Raw genomic sequence first — 9,552 nt, 5'->3', positions numbered from 1 at the left:
ATCTCACAATTATTAGCATACCAAAACTTAAAGCATGTGGTCTCAATCCCCGCTATTCCACGTGGATTCTATAATAACCTGTAGCATGTACCTGACTCTTGCAAACATGGAGCTTGTAAATTTCAGAAGCTTATTATTTGTTAACTTAAACTCTAAACTCTATTTGAATTGATGGTTGAAATTACGTTGTCAAATATTTAACGTAACTTATTTTGTAAATAAGATTAAAAGTTTATAGTAACTGGAAAAGAGCAATGTAGTAAATATTTTATTTTTTTTTAATTTACCATCTCAAGATTATAAGCCATAGTGTTCTCAATAATTTTTTGAGCTGTACTGAAAGATGATAAACAATAACAATTAATAATGAGAAGCTCCTAAGCAACTTTTGTTCTTATTTCCTTTATAATTTTCTCAAATATTTATGGTTAAAATATTTACATGATACGAACATTAACATTTTTTTTTCCAAGATGACAGATTAGAGGCTTTATAGCATGCCCCAGCCACTTGGAAATAGCAAACATAGTGCATAAAAATCAACTTGATTAGCCTTAATTCCAGAAGGAAAATGAGAACTCGTTGAAATAGTGAGGGCCAACCCAGAGCCCAGGCAGGAGAAGGTGGGCAATCAGCTCCCTTGTCTGATAAAAGTGAGTGAAGCCCCAGTACGCAAGAGGGGTGGTCAGTCTCCCTCTGTGCCTCACTTTTCCACTAAGGATCTGTACCACCCAGGTCAAGGAAGAGCACCTTCTTTCTCCTAAGCCCTGGAGCTAACTTGGGTAGTGGCTGAGAGACAGAGAAAGGGAAAGACATGGGCAAAACTGCAGGCATTCTCCCAGGCCCAGACTGCGAGGAGAATGCCATTTTTAATCCTGGCTCATACAAGGTCAGTCATTGTTTGGTGGCCAGCAATTGTGGAGAGCGCCCCAGAGAAGGCACTAGAAATAGGCCCTTTCCCATTGCAGAACTGGAGCAAGAGGAGAGTTGCTGAGGCCAAGGTTTCTCCTGGGCAGTAAGGCTTGGAGATAGGGAGAGCTTTGAGACCCGGAGCTGGTCTGGTCTGTGTGTCATTGTTGGGTGCCCTAGCCTGATCCCTCAGTCAGTTGGGGAAAAGTGCCGCACCAGCTCCAAGGAATGGGAACGAGGTGGACCCCACTCCCCTGGAGATATAATTTCAAAACAGACCACCCCTAATGGAGGAGGGAGCACAACCCACCAAAGCTCCCTCTGGGTCAAAGGAAATGTGAATATGGTGCCAGCTTCTGACAGGGACATCAACAAAGCCTGAGAACAGACTTGGAGAGTGGCAGGCCTCTGAGCCCAAGCTAAGCCATCATAACACCTGTGACCTGCACATATACATCCAGATGGCCTGAAGCAACTGAAGAACAAAAAAGAAGTGAAATAGCCCCTTCCTGCCTTAACTGATGACATTCCATCCTTGTGATTTGTTCCTGCCCCACCTTAACTGATCAATTGACCTTGTGACACTCTTTCTCCTGGACAGCGAGTCTCAGGAACTTCCCACCAAGCACCCTGTGGCCCCCGCCCCTACCTGCAAGAGAAAAACCCCCTTTAACTGTAATTTTCCATTACCTACCAAAATCCTATAAAACTGCCCCACCCCTAACTCGCTTTGCTGACTTCTTTTTTGTACTCAATCTGACTGTACACAGGTGATTAAAAAGCTTTATTGTTCACACAAAGCCTGTTTGGTGGTATCTTCACATGGACACATGTAATGTTTGGTGCCAAAGACGCGGGACAGGGGGACTCCTTCAGGAGACCGGCCCCCTGTCCTCGCCCTCACTCTGTGAGGAGATCCACTTACAACCTCGGGTCCTGAGACCAGCCCAAGGAACATCTCACCAATTTCAAATCAGGTAAGCGGTCTCTTCAATCTCTTCTCCAGCCTCTTTCGCTATCCTTTAATCTCCCTGTCCTTCCAATTCCAGTTCTTTTTCCTCTCTAGTAGAAACAAAGAAGATGCATTTTATCCATGAACTCAAAAACTCTGGCGTTGGTCATGGATTTGGGAAGGCAGTCTTCCCTTGGTGTCTGATCACTGCTGGTATGCCTGCCTTGGTCATTCACCCACATTCCCTTGGTGGTAAGTCAATTGTGGGGATGTCTGCTTTGGCTGCTCACCCACATTACAGCCCAAGGCTGCTCACCCCCGCCCCCTTCTCCATGTCTCTACCTTTCTCTTTAAACTTACCTCCTTCACTATGGTCAACCTTCTGCCCTCCATTCCCCCTTCTTCTCCCGTAACCTGTGTTCTTAAAAACCTAAAACCCCTTTGACTAATAGCTTACCTAAAACCTAAACATCTTGTTTTCTTCTCTAATAGCTGCTTGGCCCCAATACAAACTCAACAGCAGTTTCAAGTGGCCAGAGAATGGCACTTTTGATTTGTCCATCCTACAAGATCTAGATAATTTTTGTTGTAAAATGGGCAAATGGTCTGAGGTGCCTGATGTCCAGGCATTCTTTACACATCAGTCCCCAACTAGCCTCTGCTCCCAATGTGACTCATCCCAAAACTTCCTTCTTTCTCTCCTGTCTATTCCTTCAATCTCCATTCCAAGCTCTGAGTCCTTTGAATCCTCTTTCTCTATGGACCCATCTGACCTCTCCCCTCCTCCCCAGGCTGCTCCTCACAAGGCTGAGCTAAGTCCCAATTTTTCCTGAGCCTCTGCTTCCCCACCGTATAATCTTTCTATCACCTCCTCTCCTCATAACTGGTCTGGCTTTCAGTTTTGTTCCACAACTAGCTCTCCCCTACCTGCCCAACAATTTCCTCTTGGAGAGGTGGCTAGAGCTAAAGGCATAGTCAAGGTTAATGCTCCTTTTTTCTTTATCTGACCTCTCCCAAATCAGTTAGCTTTTAGGCTCTTTTTCATCAAATATAAAAACCCAGCCTAAAAGCTAACCATCAAATATAAAAAACTAGTCCATGGCCCATTTGGCAACAACCCTTAGATGCTTTACTACCCTAGACTTAGAAGGGGCGTCTTATTCTTAATATGCATTTTATTATCTGTTATAAATAAATTGTCAGTGCCACAAAAGAAGTTGCACGTGAATATAAAATTTTCTTTTTAATTCTCAGCAAGGCAAGTTACTTCTATAGAAGGGTGCACCCCTACAGATGGAGTAATGGTGAGCAAACACTTGGACAAGGGAGGGGAAGGGGTTCTTATCCCTGATGCATGTGGCCCCTGCTGCTGTGTCATTCCCCTATTGGTTAGGGTTAGACTGCACAAGCTAAACTAATTCCAATTGGCTAATTTAAAGAGAGTGGTGGGGTGAGTGGTTGGGCGGGAAAAATGATTATGCAGGGTGGAGAATGAGTCAGGATGGAGCAGGTAGCAGGTAATTGGAATGAGTCAGGGTGGAGCAGGTAATTGGAATGAGTCAGGGTGGAGGAGGTGATTGAATTGAGTCAGGGTGGAGCAGGTGATTGAAATGAGTCAGGGTGGAGCAGGTAATCGAAAAAGGTTGCTTTATGAGGAAGTTAAGTTTAAAAGGAGAAGTCAAAGACTTGCATATACTGATACTGATTCTTTGAAATGAAATTTAGAACTCATATCTAACATTGCCCAATCTACTCCCAACATTAGAAAAAGCTCCAAAAATTAGATTCCAGCCCTCAAACCCCACAACAGGACTTAATTAAACTTGCCTTCTAGGTGTACAATAATAGAGAAGGGGCAGCGAAGTGGCAAATAGTTCTGAGTTGCAATTACTTGCCTCTGCTGTGAGAGAAACCCCAGCCACATCTCCAGCACTCAAGAACTTCAAAATGCCTAAACCGCAGCAGCCAGGTGTTCCTCCAGGACCTCCTCCCCCAGGATCTTGCTTCAAGTGCCAGAAATCTGGCCACTATGCCAAGGAATGCCCATAGCCCATAATTCCTCCTAAGCTGTGTCCCATTTGTGCAGAAATTGGACAGTCCAACTCATCTGGCAGCCACTCCCAGAGCCCCTGGAACTTTGGCCCAAGGCTCTCTGACTTTCTCCTTCCCAGATCTTCTTGGCTTAGCAGCTGAAGACTGATGCTGCCCAATTGCCTTGGAGGCCCCCTGGACCACCACAGATGCTTCAAGTAACTCTTACAGTGGAGGGTAAGTCCATCCCCTTCTTAATCAATACGGAGGCTACCCACTCCACATTACCTTCTTTTCAAGAGCCGATTTCCCTTGCCTCCATAACTGTTGCAGGTATTGACAGCCAGGCTTCTAAGCCTCTTAAAACACCATCGCTCTGGTGCCAACTTGTACAACATTCCTTTATGCACTGTTTTTTAGTTATCCCTACCTGCGCATCTCCCTTATTAGGCCGAGACATTTTAACTAAATTATCTGCTTCCCTGACTATTCCTGGGCTACAGCCACATCTCATTGCCACCCTTTTTCCCAGTTCAAAGCCTCCTTCACACCTTCCCATTGTGTCTCCCTACCTTAATCCACAGATATGGGATACCTCTACTCCCTCCTTGGTGACCGATCATGCACCCTTTATCATCCCATTAAAAGCTAATCACCCTTATCCTGCTCAATGCCAATATCCTATCCCACAACAGACTTTAAAAGGGTTAAAGCCCATTATCACCCATCTGTTACAACATGGCCTCTTAAAGCCTACAAATTCTCCTTGCAACTCCCCTATCCTATCCATCCAGAAACCGTGCAAGTCTTACAGGTTGGTTCAGGATCTCTGCCTTATTAATCAAATTGTCCTTCCCATCCATCCTATAGTGCCAAACCCATACACCCTCCTATCTTCAGTACCCTCTTCCACAATTCACTATTCTGTTATCTACCTCAAAGACATCTTCAAAACCAGAGGCTATGCTCCACTTAACCTTGACAGTTCTCACAACCTTCAAGCATTAATATCCTCTTCACACATTTTACATTTATTATCTGCCCCTTGACTCCTCCGGCTCTACTGACTTTTAGTTGAAACTTCAACAGTAACTATTACCCATGGGCCCAATTTCAACCCAACTTCTCAGTTAGCACCCAACACAAGTCTTGAACCACATGACTGTATTTTCCTAATACACGTAGCGTCTTTCCCCTTTCCTCATATTTCTATTCTTCCAATTCCAAACCCAGACCATACTTGGTTTATTGATGGCAGTTCTTCTAAACCCAATCAATTTTCACCAGCTAAAGCTGGATATGCTGTCATGTCCCACACTTCTATTATCAAAGCTGCTGCACTTCTTCCCTCCACCACTTCTCAACAAGCCAAACTGATTGCTTTAACTCATGTGCTCTCTCTCGCTAAAGAAATGTACATTAATATTTATAATGACTCCAAATATGCTTTCCACATCCTCCATAACTGTGCTGCCATCTGGGCTGAAAGAGGCTTCCTTATCACACAAGGCTCTTTCATTATCAATGCCTCTCTAATTAAGACCCTCCTTAAGGCTGCTCTCCTGCCAGCCAACGCTGGATTCATTCATTGTAAAGGACACCAGACACCTACTGATCTTATTGCAAAAGGAAATGACTATGCTGACAGGACAGCAAAAGAAATAGCCAGTGTCTCCACACTTGCTAATATTCCAGCCCCAACTTCAGAGGGCCCTTATTTTTCTTTCTCCTCTGTCACTCCCACCTACTCTTCTTCTGAAAACCTGCTCTAGCAGTCTTTTCCAACTCAGGTCAAGTGGTTCTTAGATCATGGAAAATTCATTATTCCTGCCTCACAAGCTCAGTCCATTCTTTCTTCCTTTCATGACCAATTCCATGTGGGATTCAAGCCTCTGACTCCCCTCCTGCAGCCCCTCATCTCCTTCCCTTCATGGAAATCCATCCTTAAGACCATCACCTCTCAATGCTCTATCTGCCATGCCACCAGCCCCCAAGGCTTTCTCAGACATCCTCCTTTTCCTATGCATCAGGCTCGTGGATTTATTCCAACACAAAATTGGCAGATTAATTTTACTCATATTCCCCACGTCTGTAAATCTAAATATCTCCTGGTTTGGATCAACAATTTCACCAGACGGATCGAGGCCTTTGGTCTGGCCTTTATTAGTCAAATCACCCAGGCGGTTTCTCATGCTCTTGATATTCAGTGGAAGCTTCATCTCCCCTACCGTCCTCAGTCTCCAGGAGAGGTAGAATGGGTGAATGGCCTTTTAAAAACAAACCTCACCAAACTCAACCTCCAACTTAAAAAGGACTGGACATTATTTCTACCACTTGCCCTTCTCAGAATTAGAGCTTGCCTTCGATATGCTATAGGGTACAGTCCATTTAAACTTTTATATGGATGCACTTTCTTGCTTGGCCCCAATCTTATTCCAGACACCAGCCCTCTGGGCACCTATCTTCCAGTCCTCCAGCAAGCTAGACAGGAATTTGCCACACTGCTAATCTTCTCTTGCCTACTCCAGATTCCCAGCCATATAAAGACACCCTAGCTGGCCCATCAATTCTTGTTAAGAGTCTGACCCCTCAAACTCTACAGCCTTGATGGACTGGACCCTACTTAGTCATCTATAGCACCCCAATTGCCGTCCATCTGCAGGACCCTCCACATTGGGTTCACCGTTCCAGAATAAAGCTGTGTCCATAGAACAGCCAGCCTGATCGCTCGTCTTCCTCCTGGAAGTTGCAAGTACTCTCCCCTACTTCCCTTAGACTCATTCACATTTCTGAAGAATAGTAATAACCCTTATGAGCCTAATACATCCCTTCATTCTATTAGGTCTATTCATCCTTACCCTACATTTTGCAATAGGGCTTTATGCAGTCACCCCACTACTTGGACTGCACCCCAAAAACTTGTCATCTTTCTTATCTTCTGCCTAATCTATTATCTTCTGCCTAATCATACCCCTATTCATAATTCTCAACTACTCATAAATTCCCTGCTCCTGTTTACACTGCTAGTTTACACTTGCAAACCATCATAGCCGATATCTCCTGGTATCTCCCAATCCACTACTCTTGACTCCCTCCTGGAGTGGATAGATGATCTTTGCTGACAGGGCACCCTCCAATACTTTCACCCTGATGAAGTCCTATTCTTTACTTTTATACTCACTTTTATTCTCATTCCCATTCTTATGCCACCCTCTACCTCTACCCCGCTGTCTCTACCACACTATCAATCTCACTCACTCTCTCCTAGCTGTTTCTAATCCTTCTTTAACAAACAATTACTGGTTTTGCATTTCTCTTTCCTCCAAAACCACCAAGGCCTCGTTACTCACTGCTGAAAAAGGAGAACTATGTATATTTTTAAATGAGGAGTGTTGTTTTTACCTAAATGCAAATAGCCTGGTATATGAAAACATAAAAAAAACACTCAAGGATAGAACCCAGAAACTCACCAATCAAGCAAATAATTACAATAATTACACTGAACCACCTTGGGTACTCTCTAATTAAATATCCTAGGTCCTCCAAATTCTTAGTCCTTTAATACCTGTTTTTCTCCTTCTCTTATTCAGACCTTGTGTCTTCCTTTTAGTTTCTCAGTTCATACAAAACCACATCCAGGCCATCATCAATCATTCTATACGACTAATGCTCCTTCTAACAACCCCACAATACCCCCCCTTACCCCAAAATCTTCCTTCAGTTTAATCTCTCCCACTGTAGGTTCCCACGCTGCCCCAATCCCACTTGAAGCAACCCTAAGAAATATCGCCCATTGTCTCTCCATAACATTCCCCAAAATTTACGCCACCCCAATAATTCACCACGATTTTGTTTTGTTTTTACTATTAATATAAGAAGACAGGAATGTTAGGCTTCTGAGCCCCAGCTAAGCTGTCATAACCCTTGTAACCTGCACATATACATCCAGATGGCCTGAAGCAACTGAAGAACCAAAAAGAAGTGAAATGGTCAGTTCCTGCCTTAACTGATGACATTCCACCATTTTGATTTTTTCCTGCCCCACCCTAACTGATCAATTCAGCTGGTAACATTCCTTCTCCTGTACAATGAGTCTCAGGAGCTCCCCACTGAGCACCTTGTGGCCCCCACTCCTGCCTGCAAGAGAAAACCCCCTTTAATGATAATTTTCCACTACCTACCCAAATCCAATAAAACTGCTGCACCCCTATATCCCTTTGCTGACTCCTTTTTTGGACTCAGTCCGCCTGCACCCAGGCTATTAAAAAGCTTTATTGCTCATGCAATAAAAAGCTTTATTGTCACACATGTAACAGAGCGGGGGTCATATCTAGCTTTCCTCACTCTCCAGGGTACTCCTGCAGAAGAGGCTGCAGCTCTTCCCATTGAGCACCCACCAGAGTGGGCTGCAAATGGAAGCTTCTCCCACTTCTTCAGTGGCCTTAACCCCACCAAAGGCGAGGATGTGCTGGAGGAGGAAGCTTTTTGCACTTCTTTGTTGCCCTCGCCCCCACTGAGGATGAGCACTTACAGAATAAGAGCCTACCCACTGGCTCTTACTCTTAAGTGCTATCTACTGGACTAATGCCTGAATTTCACCACCAAACAAAAATGTAACACTGCAACAAGCAACATCTGAAAAAGCCACCAAATGAACCTATCTGCAACTGAGGAACCCATACAGAGACTTCGCCCAATGAAAACATCCAGAAATGAAGACAACTGATCATACACAACATAAATCACATGCATACTTTCAAGGAAAAGAATAATAAAAGAAAAGCCTCATTCAATGATGTTCAAAAAAGAAGGAGAAGGAGAAGGAGAAGAAGAAGGAGGAGGAGGAGGAGGAGGAGGAGGAGGAGGAGGAGGAGGAGGAGGAGGAGGAGGAGGAGGAGATCCTTCAGATAAGAACCAGCACAAGAATTCAGCAATACAAAAAGCCAGAGTGTTTCATCACCCCCAAAGTTGTCTATGAATCCTAACCAGAATGAAATGCCTGAAATGACAAATGTAGAATTCTGAATATGGCTGGCAAGAAAACTCAACAAGATCTAACAGAATGTTGATATCTAACAAAAAGAAAATAGAAAAAAAAATGATCTGGGATTTGAAATATGATATAGCTATACTAAAACAAACAAACAAAACAGAATTTCTTGAATTGGAAAATTTACTATAGGAATTTCAGAATAAAAATTGGAAGCCTTACCAACAGACTAGATAAAGCAGAAGAAAGAATTTCAAAGATGAAAGACTGGCCCTTCAAATCAACCTAGTCAAACAAAAATAAAGAAAAAAATAATTTTAGAAAGTGAACAAAGCCTTTAGGAAGTAGAGGATTATGTAAAGTGAACAAATCTACAACAAATTGGCATTCCTGAAGAGAAGAAGAGAAAGTAAGCAACTCGGAAAACATATTTGAGGATGTAATTCAGTAACATTTCATAAAGTCCTCAAAAACAAATGCAACAAAAACAAAAGTTGACAATTGGGATCTAATTAAAGAATGTCTGCAGAGCAACAGAGACTATCAACAGGGTAAACTGACAACCTACAGAATGAGAGAAAATACTTGCAAACTCTGTCTCTGACAAAGGACAAATATGCAGAAGTTATAGGAAACTTAAACCAATCAGCAACAACAACAAAAACCCATT

The 9,552-nt window shown here is 43.3% G+C and overlaps 1 pseudogene; it reads left to right on the top strand.

Moving 5' to 3' along the window:
* Positions 1-860: 860 nt before the first annotated feature.
* On the top strand, positions 861-8,477 carry LOC139355595 (uncharacterized; annotated as a pseudogene).
* The last annotated feature ends 1,075 nt before the right edge of the window (positions 8,478-9,552 follow it).

The sequence above is a fragment of the Macaca nemestrina genome, chromosome 8 (genome assembly GCF_043159975.1).
Source record: "Macaca nemestrina isolate mMacNem1 chromosome 8, mMacNem.hap1, whole genome shotgun sequence".
NCBI lineage: Eukaryota > Metazoa > Chordata > Mammalia > Primates > Cercopithecidae > Macaca > Macaca nemestrina.
This window is presented reverse-complemented; position numbering and strand designations above follow the sequence as displayed.